This window comes from Mustela nigripes, chromosome 16, assembly GCF_022355385.1.
Source record: "Mustela nigripes isolate SB6536 chromosome 16, MUSNIG.SB6536, whole genome shotgun sequence".
NCBI classification, from domain to species: Eukaryota; Metazoa; Chordata; class Mammalia; order Carnivora; family Mustelidae; genus Mustela; species Mustela nigripes.
The window spans coordinates 28,971,731-28,987,453 of record NC_081572.1 but is presented as its reverse complement, the minus strand read 5'-3'; positions in this window follow the sequence as shown (position 1 = coordinate 28,987,453).

Below are 15,723 nucleotides of genomic sequence, written 5' to 3'. Positions count from 1 at the left end.
CCCAAAAGTGATAAAGGTTTCTTGCTTCAGCTTTAACAGTCATGCGGTTTATGTATGCACCCTGCTATATAAATTGCAATCAATTACTTAGGGTTAGCAATTGAAATTCCCAGTAGTAGTGAAGAAGCTAGCCATTTGTAAGTCATTTGTAGTAATCTTTAGTAACCAATAATTAGACACTAATTAGCTCATTTGCCTAGTGTTGTTTTTACTTGGTAAGACATTTGGTGAGTTAATTACAAGAAAAAGAATTGAATGGTAATTAAATGCCAGTTAAAGGGTTTTATATGTAAGCGAAGTACATTGGTTAAATAATAACGTCTAAAATGGAAACAGTGAACAGAATGATTTAAGGTCATGTGGTAAGAGTAGTTCTATCCCTTATACTGATTTCCGTGGTGCCTTTGTCTTGCTTGGGTGTACCCAGGTCTCAGGTTGTCAGAGCTTCTCAACTTCCACTCTCTTGACATCGGGAACCTGATAATTCTATGTTGTGCGGGGCTGTTACTATGCATTGTAAGATGTATAGCAGTATCCTTGTCCTCTGTCAGAAGCCCGTAGTACTCTCCTATTTGTGACAACCAAAATGTCTCCAGTCACAGATGTCCCCTGGGGGTCAGAACTGCCTCAGTTGAGAACCACTGGGTTCTGTTAAATACCTCTTTCTATGTTCTTCTTTTTTTTTCTTTCCCTAATAGTTACTTTATCCATTTACCCATTTACCTGCAGTTGAGATATTAAAGCTCGTTGTACCATCTATGGATTCATTTGCTACAAATGAACTGTTAATGTGGCAAGAGCACTGAATTTGGTGCCCGAAGACTTAGCCTCATAGTAGGGGTTGCAGTTACTCAGTGTATGATCGTGAGTGGTAATGTAACATCTTCGAATACCTTCTTGTATATAATAAACATAAGACAGTCTGTTTCTACTTTTGGTATAGCATTCTAGGACTTAGAAGGCAAAAATTGCTTTCCCATGTGACTTGTAATCTCTGATCACAAGGCTCATCTAGAACCTTCCCTGACCCACTGGCTGTTTTTTTCCCTTTCATTGAAATATATTTATTGAGTGCTTTCTATGTGCCAGGTGCTTTTCTAGGCACTGGGAATACAGCAATGAACAAAACAAATATATATTATATTAGACTGAGAGATAGCATGGAGACGAGTAAGCAGAGAGTGGGATGGAGTGAGGTACGACTGGATGTTCCCTCTTGGAAGGAGCCGACTTGAAGGGGGAAGGTTAAATGAGCCAGGCAGATATCTGAGGGAAGAGTGTCCAGAAAAGAGGGAACAGCCAGTGTAAACATGTTTCCTTTTTCTTCCTCAAAATTTGAAAAGCTTATGAATTTGAATAGGCATTGCTGTTGATCTTGTTGCTTATAAAATTGGACATTTTGTTATAAACATCTCAGTTTTTCCTTTTAAAAGATCTTTGTAAATGTTTCAAGGATTATTTAAAAGTAGGCACAGTTATACCTTTTAAGTACAGTATTGGGATAATTTGAAGAAATGGGGAATATTTTTGTACATTCCAACTAAGGATAGTGAGAAAAAACTTTTATTGAGTCAATTAAAAAAGTCAAACATGGCTGTCTACTGTCTTCTAGTAACATTAATTAGTTGCTATTGTCAATTTGAGTCCATTGACAAGACCTCAGTACCACATTAAGTAGTCACATTATGACCTATGCAACTTGAAATCCTCAGGATACCTATGAAAGCACCATTCATTTTCATTAGAGAGCCTAATAAATTAGATAAATATTGGCTTTAGAATCTTAATCACACAATACAAATCAGTCATAATTATAATGAATATGGCAGGATTTTCATATTCTTTTCAGGCCACAAAGTTCAAGGGCATATCATCATTCTTTATTTCATGTTTGGAAGGGTGGAAGGTGATATTTTAAAAGCTATATTTATGCCAATTAACACTACTGTTAATTCTATGATAGACGGACAAAGTCACAGCCATTATGTGTGTTTTACAGAATGCATTTTCCACCAGTCTTCAGGTCAATATCTTGGCTCATTTAGAATGTCTTATTTTCTAGTAGTTCCTCTGGAAAGGCACAGAGGAACTGTATTCTCCAAATCCTTTCATGCTTGTAATAGTTTATCTGTGAGCTTTATAACGAAAAGTCAATTTGTGTGTGAAATTCTTTTTTTTTAAAGATTTTATTTATTTATTTATTTGACAGAGAGAGCGAGAGAGCGAGTGCACAAGTAGGCAGAGAAGCAGGCAGAGAAAAAGGGAAACAGGCTCCCTGCTGAACAGAGAGCCCGATGCGCCATTTGTGTGTGAAATTCTTATCTCACATTTTCTTTGGTAACTTAGCATATGACTCCATTGTTATCTGGGATAATGCACTGGTGTAAAAATATGATGATGCTTTAATTTTATTTCCTTTATAAGTGCATTGGTTGGTTTGCATGAATTGTCCAAAGGATTTTTTTTCTTTTTCTTTATACTTCAATAACTTTACTAGAATGTCTCATTTTGGGTTCTTCTGGGTTGATTTTTTTTTTCTTTTCCCCAATTAGTTGTGTACCCTTACAGAATATACTGTCAACACTTTTTTTTTTCCCTGTTAGGTGAAACTTTTAGGAAAGTTATCTTCAATTAAAGTTTGCAATATTTGTTTTGTTCCATAGTATTGGTTAACTTCAGAAATGATTTTTTTCCCCTAAGATTTATTTATTTAAAGATTTTTATTTATTTATTTGACAGAGAGAGATTACAAGTAGGCAGAGAGGCAGGCAGAGAGAGAGAAGGAAGCAGGCTCCCTGCTGAGCAGAGAGCCCGATGCGGGACTCGATCCCAGGACCCTGAGATCATGACCTGAGCCGAAGGCAGCGGCTTAATCCACTGAGCCACCCAGGCACCCTAAGATTTATTTATTTATCAGAGAGAGTACATTTGTGTGTTTATGCAAGCATGTGCATCAGCTGGGGGAGAGGGAGAGTTAAGAGAATCCTCAAGCAGACTCCCCACTGAGTGCAGAGCCTGACTCAGTGCTTGATCCCAGGACCCTGAGATCATGACCTGTGCTTAAATCAAGAGTTAGAAGCTTAAATGCCTGAGCCACCCAAGTGCCCCTACTTCAGAAATTCTGTTAGAGGTTTTGTGTCAAGATGTTATTTTTCGGGGCACCTGGGTGGCTCAGTGGGTTAAGCCTCTGCCTTCGGCTCAGGTCATGATCCCATGGTCCTGGGATCGAGCCCTGCATCAGGCTGTCTGCTTAGCAGGGGGCCTGCTTCCTCTTCTCTCTCTGCCTGCCTCTCTACCTACCTGTGATCTCTGTCAAATAAATACATAAAATCTTAAAAAAAAAAAAAAAAAGATGTTATTTTTCCAGGGGCACCTGGGTGGCTCAGTGGGTTAAGCCTCTGCCTTCAGCTTGGGTCATGATCTCAAGGTCCTGGGATGGAGCCCCGAATCTGGCTCTCTGTGCAGTGGGGAGCCTGCTTCTCCCGCTCTCTCTGCCTGCTTCTCTGCCTACTTGTGATGTCTCTCCCTGTCAAATAAATAAATAAAATAAAAAAAAAAGATGTTATTTTTCCAAAGATGGTCGTGCCTGCATGTTTATTCCATCCCACATGTTCTCACAGTGTGACTGACACCCTTTTCCTCTGGAAGCAGAGTTGTTCTTTCTTCTCCTTGAATCGGGTCATGCCATGTGACTACGCTGGCCAGTGGATGACAAAATAAGGGATACTCTACGACTTCTGAGCCTAGGCCATAGTAATATTGCAGCTTCCTCTTGGCCTTTTCTTGGGATGCTTGTCCTTGAAATCCTGCCTTTGAGTTTCAAGGAGGCTCAGGCCACCTGGAAAGGCATTATGCAAGTGTTCCAGCCAAAAGACCCAACCAGGCTCACAGAAAGTAACTAACATTGACTGCCAGGCATATGAGAGAACAGTGTTTAGGTGATTCAGGCTCCAGCCTTCATATCTTCCCAGCTGAAGCTGTAGATGTTACAGAGCAGAACTTATCCCATTTATGTGCTATCTGATACTCAGAAACCATGAGAGATAATACATCATTATTGTTTAAAGCCCTAGGTTTGGGGAGTATTTGATACCTAACATTGGAAAGCTAACACTGGTATATTGATTCTTTAAAATTTTTTTTCTATATCTGTTACTTTATTCTTCTTTAACTTTTGTGTTTTATTTGCCCTTGTGTTTTTTTTTCTAATTTAGTTTTCATTTCTGCAGTGATTTCTGGCAGTTTTAGTTTTTCTTGAATTCATCTTATTTCACCTATTTTTATGTTGTACTTCTGTATATCCATATGCCTTTTGGCTTATTTGAGAGAGTAGGCCACAGTTTTGATTTGTGTTGCAGACTTGTTCTGGTATATTTTTATTATTTGAAGGGTGTTAATTTGTCCATCTTCTCTATAATTCTTTTTTTAATTTTCTCTATAATTCTTATGAGAACTTCTTACAGTGCTTTATCTCCATTCTTTTTGAGTGCTCACTCTTACGTGAACTGGTTTTCCCGTCCAGGCGGAAGGGTTGGGTTGAAGTAGCTATTCTAGTTTCATGTCTCTGGAGCTGCTTCTTTGGTTCTTTGTTCTCAAAGTATGTTGTCCATTCTGAGAGCTGCATCCTCTGATGCTCCCCCACCTTTATGAGGGTCTTATTTTTCCTGTACTTGTCCTCCCTCCCTGTTCAATTGGGAATCTTCTTCTGGGAGTTTCTCCTCAGTGTGGTGCCTAGTCTGGGAAAAGGAGGTTGATTCACTTTGGGAGTCGATGGGGTTATGTTTTCTTTCAGTACTTTCAGACTTCTCCACAGATATCTTCTTACCCGCATGACTGCAAGGAAGTGTAACAACTCCTCCCAGGGTTTGATGCTGTCCTCAACTAGCCTGTGGTGTGTATTTCCAGAGACTCCCTGTTGACAGTCTTAGGGTTCTTCTGTTCTCAGATGGCTATGATGCCTGGTGGCTTTCTTCTTCTTCATCCCATATAGATGTTGATATCACAAGGGCCTTTGGGCTCTACATGATCATTCCCCACGTCTTTATATTTTGGGGTTCATAGGAATAACCCTTTGTTATGTAGTTTTGTTGTGGATGGTGTGTGTGTGTGTGTGTGTGTGTGTGTGTGTGTGTGTGTTTTGCTATTTTAGTTGCTTTCTTCAATGGAGAACCTCAGGGAAAATCACACGGGTGATGGTTACCACCATCACTATCATTTCAGAATTCCATACCCCAGTATGGCTGCCACTATCACTATCATTCCAAAATTCCATCTGTGCATTTTAGTCTCTCTTGTAGGTGTTTCTGAACCACTGTGGAGCCTCTTGTCTATAGAGAGAGGATATAAATAAATTTAGGAAGAAGACTTATGATGTGCCAACTCTGCCCTCTTGACAGCCAACTTCTAAGAAGATGGTGATCAGTGGAGCCATAATCTTTCCTAATGATACCCATTATAGTGTCCTATATGGAACAGTTCTTATTTTGAAAATGTGTAGAAGGACATTTTAGGGTTTATAATGTGAAGGCATATGGGGTTTCTTCCCTTGGCATAATTTTTTCCAGCCATAGGACAATTTGTCAATGGTTCCCCTGGGGCCTTAGAAGCTTAAGAACCATTTGGAATGTGGAGGGAGATGCGGTAGAAGGCAAAGTGAAGCAAAGGAAAATAGTGGGGATTGGTGACTTTTTAATTTTTTTTAAACAAGAGAATGTACTGAAAAGTTTCTTTTCCATGTTGACTTCTGCCCAACACTTAGCCCATAACAACTGTAAAAATCAGAGGAAATGAAATAACTCCCACCAAGAAGTAGGAGGGGAAAAACACTGGCAAGAAATGAGCAGTATATGTAATGTCATCAGCCCTTCCCTTAAGCTCTTACCCTATAGATTGCCTTTCCTCAACTCAGAAACCTGATCTTCCCAAGTATGTGTTGAGCACAGTTAGCTGAAATTCAGCTGCTTCCGACTTCACCTTATTTTGAAGGTGTTAAGTGAGATTAGACTTGAATTACATTTGGGAAAATAATCTCTACCTTACTATTATGAAGCAAATCAATCTTCAATGGTATTAAAAAGGCACTTTAAGGTTTCTTTCTGCCTTTTTCTCCCCAACCAAATCTTACTCTCTAAATAACATATTGCTGAGTTAAGTGTAAATGAATCAGTAGCATATGGCTTAATCTTCTCTCAAATCCCCTTTGGGCTTGAGGAATTAATTGACAAACTTAGTGGCAAAGCTTCCTTGTTGTATTTGGAATCCCAAACTTCAGCAGCATGACTGGAACCATTTACAGACTCCAATTTGAGTTAATGCCTTTCTCTCTGTTAAAGTCTTAAAGGGCTAATGGGATGCAGCCTTCATAGCTGAATACCTCAAGCTTCCGTGTCACAGTTTTTCACAGTTTCCCCATGACTTTATTTCTCTAAGAATTTATTAGAAAATGAGCATCCATTCAGCTGCCTCCTGTGAAGTGAGACAGTCATGCGTGGGCAAATGCAGAGATTGGGAAAACCGAGGTGGGCTGTTTCCTTCCTATCAAATGTTTTAGAAGTCCCATGGGTTCAAGTATCCCATAGAGAACTCTGAATGAGATAAAAGGGAGTAGGTTTATGATTAATCCCAGATTATTTCCTAAAGGTTCTCACGACCGGAAAACGTTAATTAAGATTCTCTTCTGTTTGCTGCTGCTTAAACAGGAAAGTCGGTTGGTATGCAGAAAGGACTATGGGTTTCGGAGTGTTGAAAGATGGGGGTGCAAATCACCTTTTATCTCTCACTGGTTCCATGGCTGGTTACCAAAGCTGAGCTGAAAAGGCAGGTGCAAGGCAGGGGATCTTAGTGAGCTTTTGCCTGGGTCCTGGCTGGAGGTGAGCTCTCGAGCTGGGGGCTCCAAGATAGGAAGGCAAAATCAGTCAAGGCAGAAGCCTCTGTTTAGCTTCCAGTCAGTGTTTCGTTGCTGCAGACATATTGAATGTAATCGAATAGTAATTAAGAATGATGGAAATTCTACCATCAGCCATCCAGAGGCAATCTGTTTTCTACTTTTTGGTAACTACACACCCACCGCTTAAGACACTAATAATGGCCCTTCTGCCTCCAACATAATTTATTTTACTCTTGCTTAACTCCACCTACTTTCCCTCTTAACAGGAGGAAAGAGATGTTTTCTGTGGGGACTCAGACTTACAACACTTTGCGGCCACCCCGTTTCGGCTATAGGTCTTCATCTCCTATATTTAGGAGAAATGTGAAAAACCCATTTCTTCTGTAACATGGGGGTATGGTACCTCATGAGAACTAAAATAATGTATGTCCTCGGAGCAGTGCAGTAGTAAATGGTCCATCATAGAGGCTCACTGTTAGATCTCTTACAATATGCTGTCTCTTGGTTTATGAAATGCTAGACAGCAATGAGGATTACTTACAGGACAGGGTACTTGTGCAGTTCAGGTGGCTCTGCTTGTGTGTAATTTGACTGAAAGTTGTAGGAGCTGGGATGAGTGCTGGAAAGGTTATTCCCCGAAGCCTTTTAAAAGACATGCCTTACAAAAGCAAAGTGCCCCTGAAAACTCAAGCTGCTGTTTTGGATCAGTGTTACATGTGGGAATTGAAACTCCTTTCCCCAAATAACCACAAAATTCAATCAGTGTAATTACAGAAATCACAGCTGACTCATAGTTTTTCTTCTGCTAGTTTACGTGGCTGTATTATCTCTGTCACTCGTTGCTTTATAGCTGTTTTATTTCCCTCATAATATTTTGAGACATTAAACTTCAAGTAACTAATTTTTTTTTCTAATTTGGAAAAAACCCAAATTGAAAAAAATGGCAAATATTACTAATACCTCTGTAATCATGACAGGAAATTAATAAATGTGAAATTAACGGTTTTTTTTTTTTTACTTTTTAGTTTTTTTCTTATCTTTCTCTTAAATGGATGTCAATCTCAAGAATTCCATTCTTCTTACTCTAAATTTTGCATGAATCCTTCTAGTCCTCGTGTTTCTATTTTCGTATATACAAAAACTTAAATATGTAATACTCTTTTGTATTTTGCAAGATTTATGTGAATGATCACAAACCTGTTTCATTTAACAGTGTTTTAGAGAGTGATGCATGTTGATAGATGCATATAGATCTAGTGAATTCACACCCTTGAATTTCATCTGACGACAAAGAAACTATCCCTTATTTTTTTTAAAGATTTTATTTATTTATTTGACAGACAGATCACAAGTAGGCAGAGAGAGAGAGAGAGAGAAGAAGGGAATCAGGATCCCCTGCTGAGCAGAGAGCCCCATGTGGGGCTCGATCCCAGGACCCTGGGATCATGACCTGAGCTGAAGGCAGAGGCTTTAACCCACTAGCCACCCAGGCCTCTCAGAAACTGTCCTTTTTGACACACATTGAGAGCATTTCTTTTTGCTATTTCCTCAAATGCTTTAATAGATTGGTAATATATACACTTATGCAAGATAAATAAAACATGTTTTTACAATATGTCTCACATAACCAGGAAGAAATCAGTAGAATCCTGGAATAAGAGGTTTTGTCCAGCTGGTATATCAGAATCTTGACTATAATGAAATTGGTTCAGTGTAAGTTTATTTTATATCCAAGGTTCTCAAATTTTAGTTTATCACAATCACCTGATGTATGTATTTAAAGAAACCCTCCCAGTTTTTCATTGGTTTATATTTAGAGAAGCTGGGTCGTACTATTGGGGACTGAAATTAAGAGTATTTATTTTGCATACAGTGATTTCTTCAGGTTGTTGCTCTGTAGAAGCCTATGATGATGAGTTTGTCAAAAAATCTTTTTACTTGGAGATAAAAGAAATACTGACACAATTTGAATCTCTACTGTGTCCCAGCTCAACGCTAGCCACTTTCGCACACATAATTTTATGTAATCCTCAGAGATCCTTTGAAGTTTCTTTTATAAATGAAGACAGATTTGGAAATGTGAGATAATGGCCCAAGATCACATAACTAGTCCATAGTATACTAAGTCGAGTCTGAGAGTTGATCCTACCTCTATTTGATTTGGAAATCCTATTTTTTCTAATCCACATGTTCACATACTTTGGGAAGGTAATCAGTATTAACAGCAGTAGTTTATATACAGGGCATAGAGTCACTTAATCAGCATAAATTTATTTCAGCCTCTACTGTGCTGTCATTTTGGGGCAATTACCTTAAGGGCTTCCAAAGAAATATTTCACGGCCCATGGGGAGCTCATCATCTACTGGGGAAGAAAAGATGGGAGTAAGTAGACAGTACTTTGAACTGAATTTGTGCAGCTTTGGGAGGAAGCAGTGTGGATTAGAGAAGGAAAGCTGAGTTGGAGGTGTGTATTGGGCCACTCTGAGAAAGTGGGTGGCATTTACCCAGGTAGGGAGGAAGCAGCAAAGGATTCTGGATGGGTTGAAATGATGAACAAAAGCTTGGGGCCTGGGACTACAAATGGCTCCTATCCATTGTTGGAAAGGGACGTACTGTAGATGTCACTGTCAGCAGAGTTAATAGAGAGTTCTGAGCTCCTTTCACTTTCCGTACTGCTTGTCTGATCTCTTTTCAGATTATAGCATAGTCCGTGAAATTCATCAGGATACACAAGAGGCATATACGTGAATGCCAGTGTTTTAGGAAAGCTGGGGGTTCTAAGCAAAGCAAGGTACAAGTTCCTGGTGAACAAAGAAAGGAAAAATCAGAGAAGGTGAAAGAAAGGTAGTGCTTGAAGGTTCTTTAATTACCAAAAAAAGGCTTATGGAGTTATCACCTGCCCTGAGGACTCATTTGGAAGCTAGAGTTGTGTGTTCTAACCAGAGGTTTGTCTGAGAACCAGTCTACTGTGAGAAAGTGTAAGTTTGCAAGGAATAGCCTTTCCATTTTTCTTTTTTCTCAAAAAACCCCAAACAAAAAAGCAAAACTTAAACTGAGGCATAGGAAATGTCCTAAGTATCCTCCAGGGGCTACAGCTGCTGTTTACCACTGTCATTCCTGGGGCATCACTACTGCTTGACCCTGCATCCCCCCTCTCATCCCTCCTCATCCCAACTCCAGCTTGGCTCCCTTCCTAGTGTATTAGGAAATTAGGGTACTGAGGTTCAGAGTCAAGTTGGTATGTAAAGTTTTGCTTTCATCATTTACTCTCTATTGAAGGAAGCTAATCTTTTGAGTGATACGTCCTCACCTGTAACCTAAAGATAATATCTACATGTAGAGTTACTGTGAGCATAATATGTTATGAAGCATCATATGCTTTTTAAAATTATTTTTTATTTTAATTTTTTAAATTAACATACAATATATTATTTGCCCCAGCAGTACAGATCTGTGAATCATCAGGCTTACACACTTCACAGGACTCACCATAGCACATACCCTCCCCAATGTCCATAACCCAGCCACTGTCTTCGTACACCCCTCCCTCTGGCAACCCTCAGTTTGTTTTGTGAGATTAAGAGTCTCTTGCGGTTTGTCTCCTTCCTGTTCCCATCTTGTTTCACTTTTTCCTTCCCTACCCCCACAACCCACACTCTGCCTCTCAAATTCCTCATATCAGGGAAATCATATGATAATTGCCTTTTTCTGTGACTTATTTCGCTCAGCATAATCCCCTCTAGTTCCATCCACATCATTGCAAATGGCAAGATTTCATTTCTATTGATGGCTGCAGAGTATTCATGTATATGTATATGTACATATATATATATATCTCACATCTTCTTTATCCATTCATCTGTTGATGGACATCTTGGTTCCTTTTATAGTTTGGCTATTGTGGATGTTGCTGCTATAAACATTTGGGTTCATGTGCCCCTTTGGGTCACTACATTTGTATCTTTAGGGTAAATACCCAGTAGGGTGATTGTTGGGTCATAGGGTAGCTCTATTTTCAACTTTTTGAGGAACCTCCATGCTCTTTTCCAGAGTGGTTGCACCAGCTTGCATTCCCACCAACAGTGTAGAAGGGCTCCCCTTTCTCTGCATCCTCACCACCAACAGTCATTTCCTGACTTGTTAATTTTAGCCATTCTGACTGGTGTGACACTTCACAGCAGTATCTCATTGTGGTTTTGATTTGTATTTCCCTGATCTGACTGATGTGGAACACTTTTTCATGTGTCTGTTGGCCATCTGGATGTCTTCTTTGTAGACATGTCTATTCATGTCCTCTGCCCATTTCTTGATTGGATTGTTTGTTCTTTGGGTATTGAGTTTTGTAAGTTCTTTATAGATTTTGGATACTAGCCCTTTATCTGATATGTCCTTTGCAAATATATTCTCCCATTCTGTCAGTAGTCTTTTGGTTTTGTTGACTGTATCCTTTGCTGTGCAAAAGCTTTTGATCTTGATGAATTCCCAATAGTTCATTTTTGCCCTTGCTTCCCTTGCCTTTGGCTTTGTTTCTAGGAAGAAGTAGCTGTGGCTGAGGATGAAGAGGTTGCTGCCTGTGTTCTCCTCAAGGATTTTGATGGATTCCTTTCTCACATAGAAGTCTTTACTCCATTTTAAATCTATTTTTGTGTGTGGTGTAAGGAAATGGTACAGTTTCATTCTTCTGCCTGTGGCTGTCCAATTTTCCCGACACCAATTGTTGAAGAGATTGTGCGTGGTTTTTTTTTTTAATTAATTAATTTTTTTCGGTGTAACAGTATTCATTGTTTTTGCACCACACCTAGTGCTCCATGCAATCCGTGCCCTCTCTAATACCTACCACCTGGATCCCCCAACCTCCCACCCCCCACCCCTTCAAAACCCTCAGATTGTTTTTCAGAGTCCATAGTATCTCATGGAGACTATGTTTTTTCCATTGGACATTCTTTCTTGCTTTGTCAAAGATTTGTTGACTATAGAGTTGAGGGTGTATTTCTGGGATTTCTGTTCTGTTCCATTGATCTATGTGTCTGGTTTTTTGCCAGTACCATACTGTCTTGATGATGACATCTTTGTAATAGAGCTTGAAGTCTGGAATTGGGATGCCACCAACCTTGGTTTTCTTTTTCAACATTCCTCTCGGTATTTGGGGTCTTTTCTGGTTCCATATAAATTTTACGATTATTTGTTCCATTTCTTTGAAAAAGTTGATGGTATTTTGATAGGGATTGCATTAAATGTGTAGATTGCTTTAGGTAGAATAAACATTTTCACAATATTTGTTCTTCTAATCCATGAGCCTGGAATGCTTTTCCATTTCTTTGTGTCTGCCTCAGTTTCTTTCATGAGTTCTTTACAGTTTTCTGAGTACAGATTCTTTGCCTCTTTGGTTAGGTTTATTCCTAGGTATCTTATGGTTTGGGGTACAATTGTAAATGGGATTGGCTCCTTAATTTCTCTTTCTTCTCTCTTATTCTTGGTGTATAGAAATGCAACTGATTTCTGTGCATTGGTTTTATATCCTGACACTTTACTGAATTCCTGTACAGGTTCTAGCAGATTTGGAATGAAGTCTTTTGGGTTTTTCACATAAAGTATCATATCATCTGCAAAGAGTGAGAGTTTGACTTCTTCTTTGCCAATTTGGATACCTTAATTTCTTTTTGTTGTCTGATTGCTGAGGCTAGGTCTTCCAGTACTATGTTGAATAGCAGTGGTGATAGTGGACATCCCTGCCATGTTTTTTGGAGATTTTTGATGACTGCTTCAATCTCCTTACTGGCTATGGGTCTGTTCAGGTTTTCTATTTCTTCCTGGTTCAGTTTTGGTTGTTTATATGTCTCTAGGAATGCATCCATTTCTTCCAGATCGTCCAATTTGCTGGCATATAGTTGCTCATAATAGGTTCTTATAATTGTTCGTATTTCTTTGGTGTTGGTTATGATCTCTCCTCTTTGATTCATGATTTTATTTATTTGGGTCCTATATCTTTTCTTTTTGGTAAGTCTGGCCAGGGGTTTTTCAATGTTATTTATTCTTTCTAAGAACCAGCTCCTAAGGACCCCTTTCAATATTTCCTATAGGGCTGGTTTGGTGTTTGCAAATTCTTTTAGTTTTTGTTGATTCTGGAAGCTTTTTATCTCTTTCCATTTTCAATGATAGCCTAGCTGGATAGAGTATTCTTGGCTGCATATTTTTCTCATTTAGTGCTCTGAATATATCATGCCAGTTCTTTCTGGCCTGCCAGGTCTCTGTGGTTAAGTCTGCTGCCAATCTAATATTTTTACCATTGTATGTTACAGACTTCTTGTCCCAAGCTGCTCTCAGGATTTTTCTCTTTGTCACTAAGACTTGTAAGTTTTACTATTAGATGACAAGTTATGGACCTATTTTTATTGATTTTGAGGGGGGGTTCTCTGTGCCTCCTGGATTTTGATGCTTGTTCCCTTTGCCATATTAGGGGAATTCTCTATAATAATTTGCTCCAGTGTACCTTCTGCTCCCCTCTCTCTTTCTTCTTTTTCTGGAATCCCAATTCTAATATTATCTCATCTTATGGTATCACCTATCTCTCGAATTCTCCCCTCTTGGTCCAGTTGTTGTTTGTTTCTCTTCTGCTCAGCCTCTTTATTCTCCATCGTTTGGTCTTCTATATCACTAATTCTCTATTCTGCCTAAAATATTCTAGCAGTAAGAGCCTCCATTTTTGATTGCACCTCATTAATAGCTTTTTTGATTTCAACTTGGTTATATTTTAGTTCTTTTATTTCTCCAGAAAGGGATTTTATTTCTCCAGACAGGTTTTCTCTATTATCTTCCATGCCTTTTTGGAGCCCAGTTAGCACCTTGAGAATTGTCATTCTGAACTCTAGATCTGAGATATTACCAGTGTCCATATTGATTAGGTCCCTAATCATTGGCACTGCCTCTTGTTCTTTTTTTTGTGATGAGTTTTTTGGCCTTGTTATTTTATCCAGGTAAGAATATATGAATGAGAGAATAAAATACTAAAAAGGTGGCAACAACCCCAGAAAAATGTATGCCAACCAAATCAGAAGATACCCCCAATTGGGGGGAGAAAAAAAAAGGGGCAAAAAGAAATTTAAAAAATTAAAAAAAATATATATATATTAGACTGGTGAATGGAACAGAACCATCCACTTGATTTTGGGTGTATTTCAGTCTCTTAGAAGAAAGTACCTCCCAGAATTTTAAAAAAAGAAAAACATATATACCGAAATAAGAGTAAACACGATGAAGGGATGGAATATGACTGTAAAGATTAAAATAGAAAAAAAAATGATAAAAAGGGAATTCATAAGAGAAGTTGGTTGGAAAATGAATGAATAAGAAAGTAGAGAGAATTTGCTCAAGCTGGAGCAATCCCTATGGTAGATTTAGGGTATATTTTGATCTTTTGGAAGAAATTGTATCCCAAAACTTTTTATAAGAAAAAACCCTATATGTATACAAAAAATATAGTTATATACAGTGAAGGATAAAATAATAATGAAGGTTTAAAAAGATGTTTTTTTAAGAAACATATTGTAAAGATAAACTAGTTAAAAATGTTGAAAGGAGAAAGTTAAAAAAATTAGAATAAGAAAAAATAAAATTAAAAAAATTTAATTAACTTTGCAAGACTAAAGAATCGTGGGGGAAAAGCCATGAATTCCATGCTTTGCTTTCTCCTCCTCTGGAATTTCACTGTTCTCCTTGATCACTGAGCTTGGTCTTGGCTGGGTGTTCTTGCTAATGTCCTGTTGTAGTGATTCTCAGATGTCTTTGCTCAGGGGAACTGTGCCACCCTTGCTAGGGTCCAGGCCAAGTGATCTGCTTGATTAGCTCTCGGGAGCTTTTGTTCCCTGAAATTTCTCCATAGAGCTTTGGAGGATGGGAACAAAAATGGCGGCCTCTCAATCTCCGGCCTGTAGGAGCCAAGAGCTCGGGGCCCCACTCCTCAGTAGGCCCTCAGGGAAAAGCGCTCCATCAGTTCCATCTCCTTGGTCTCCAGCTGCGCTCCGAGCTCACCTCGCCTGTGACTGAGCATTTCTGTCTCTGGCACATGGCCCTGTTTTGCATCTACAAACCCAGCAGATTTCTGCCTCCAGAGATGGAAGGCAAGTCTTCCTGGATCTTGTGGGGTCCCTGCTCAAAGAGCAGTTGCCTGATTGTGCCATGGATCACGATTTAAGGTAACCCCAAACTGAGAGCTCACTCCTTGGCTCTATCTCTGTAGTTGGCTTCCCTGATCTGATACCTGTGAGCTCTGCTATATTCAGACACCCCAATCCTTCTGTGACCCAATGGGACCTGAAGTCACCTTGTCTCTATGAGGACTTCTCTCCCATTTTGCCTCTGAAGCGATGTGCCTCAGTGGAGCAGACTTCTAAAAATTCAGATTTTGTGTTCCACTGCTTGCGGGGAGCTGGCCCCTCCCCGTGGGGTCTATCTTCTTGTTGCTTCAGATTCACCTCTCTGCATGTCCTACTTTTCAGAAAGTAGTCGATTTTCTGTTTCTAGAATTGCCTCTCTTCTTCTCAATTTCCTGTTGGGTTTGTAGGTGTTTGGAATGGTTTGATAACTATCTAGCTGAACTCCTGGGACCTGATGTCCTCTCAGTCAGCTACTCCTCTGCCATCTTGACTCCTCTCTCCGCATCATATAGTTATGATGAAGATGTTGTTATTCTCAGAAAAGCAAAGCTAAGGGATTTTACCACTCATCCTCACTGGAAAAACTTACACAAGATATACTTAAGGAAGAAGAAAATTGAACCCATAAACTGAGTTTTGAGAGTAAATACTGATCAAAAATATCTGTAAAGATATAGATGCAT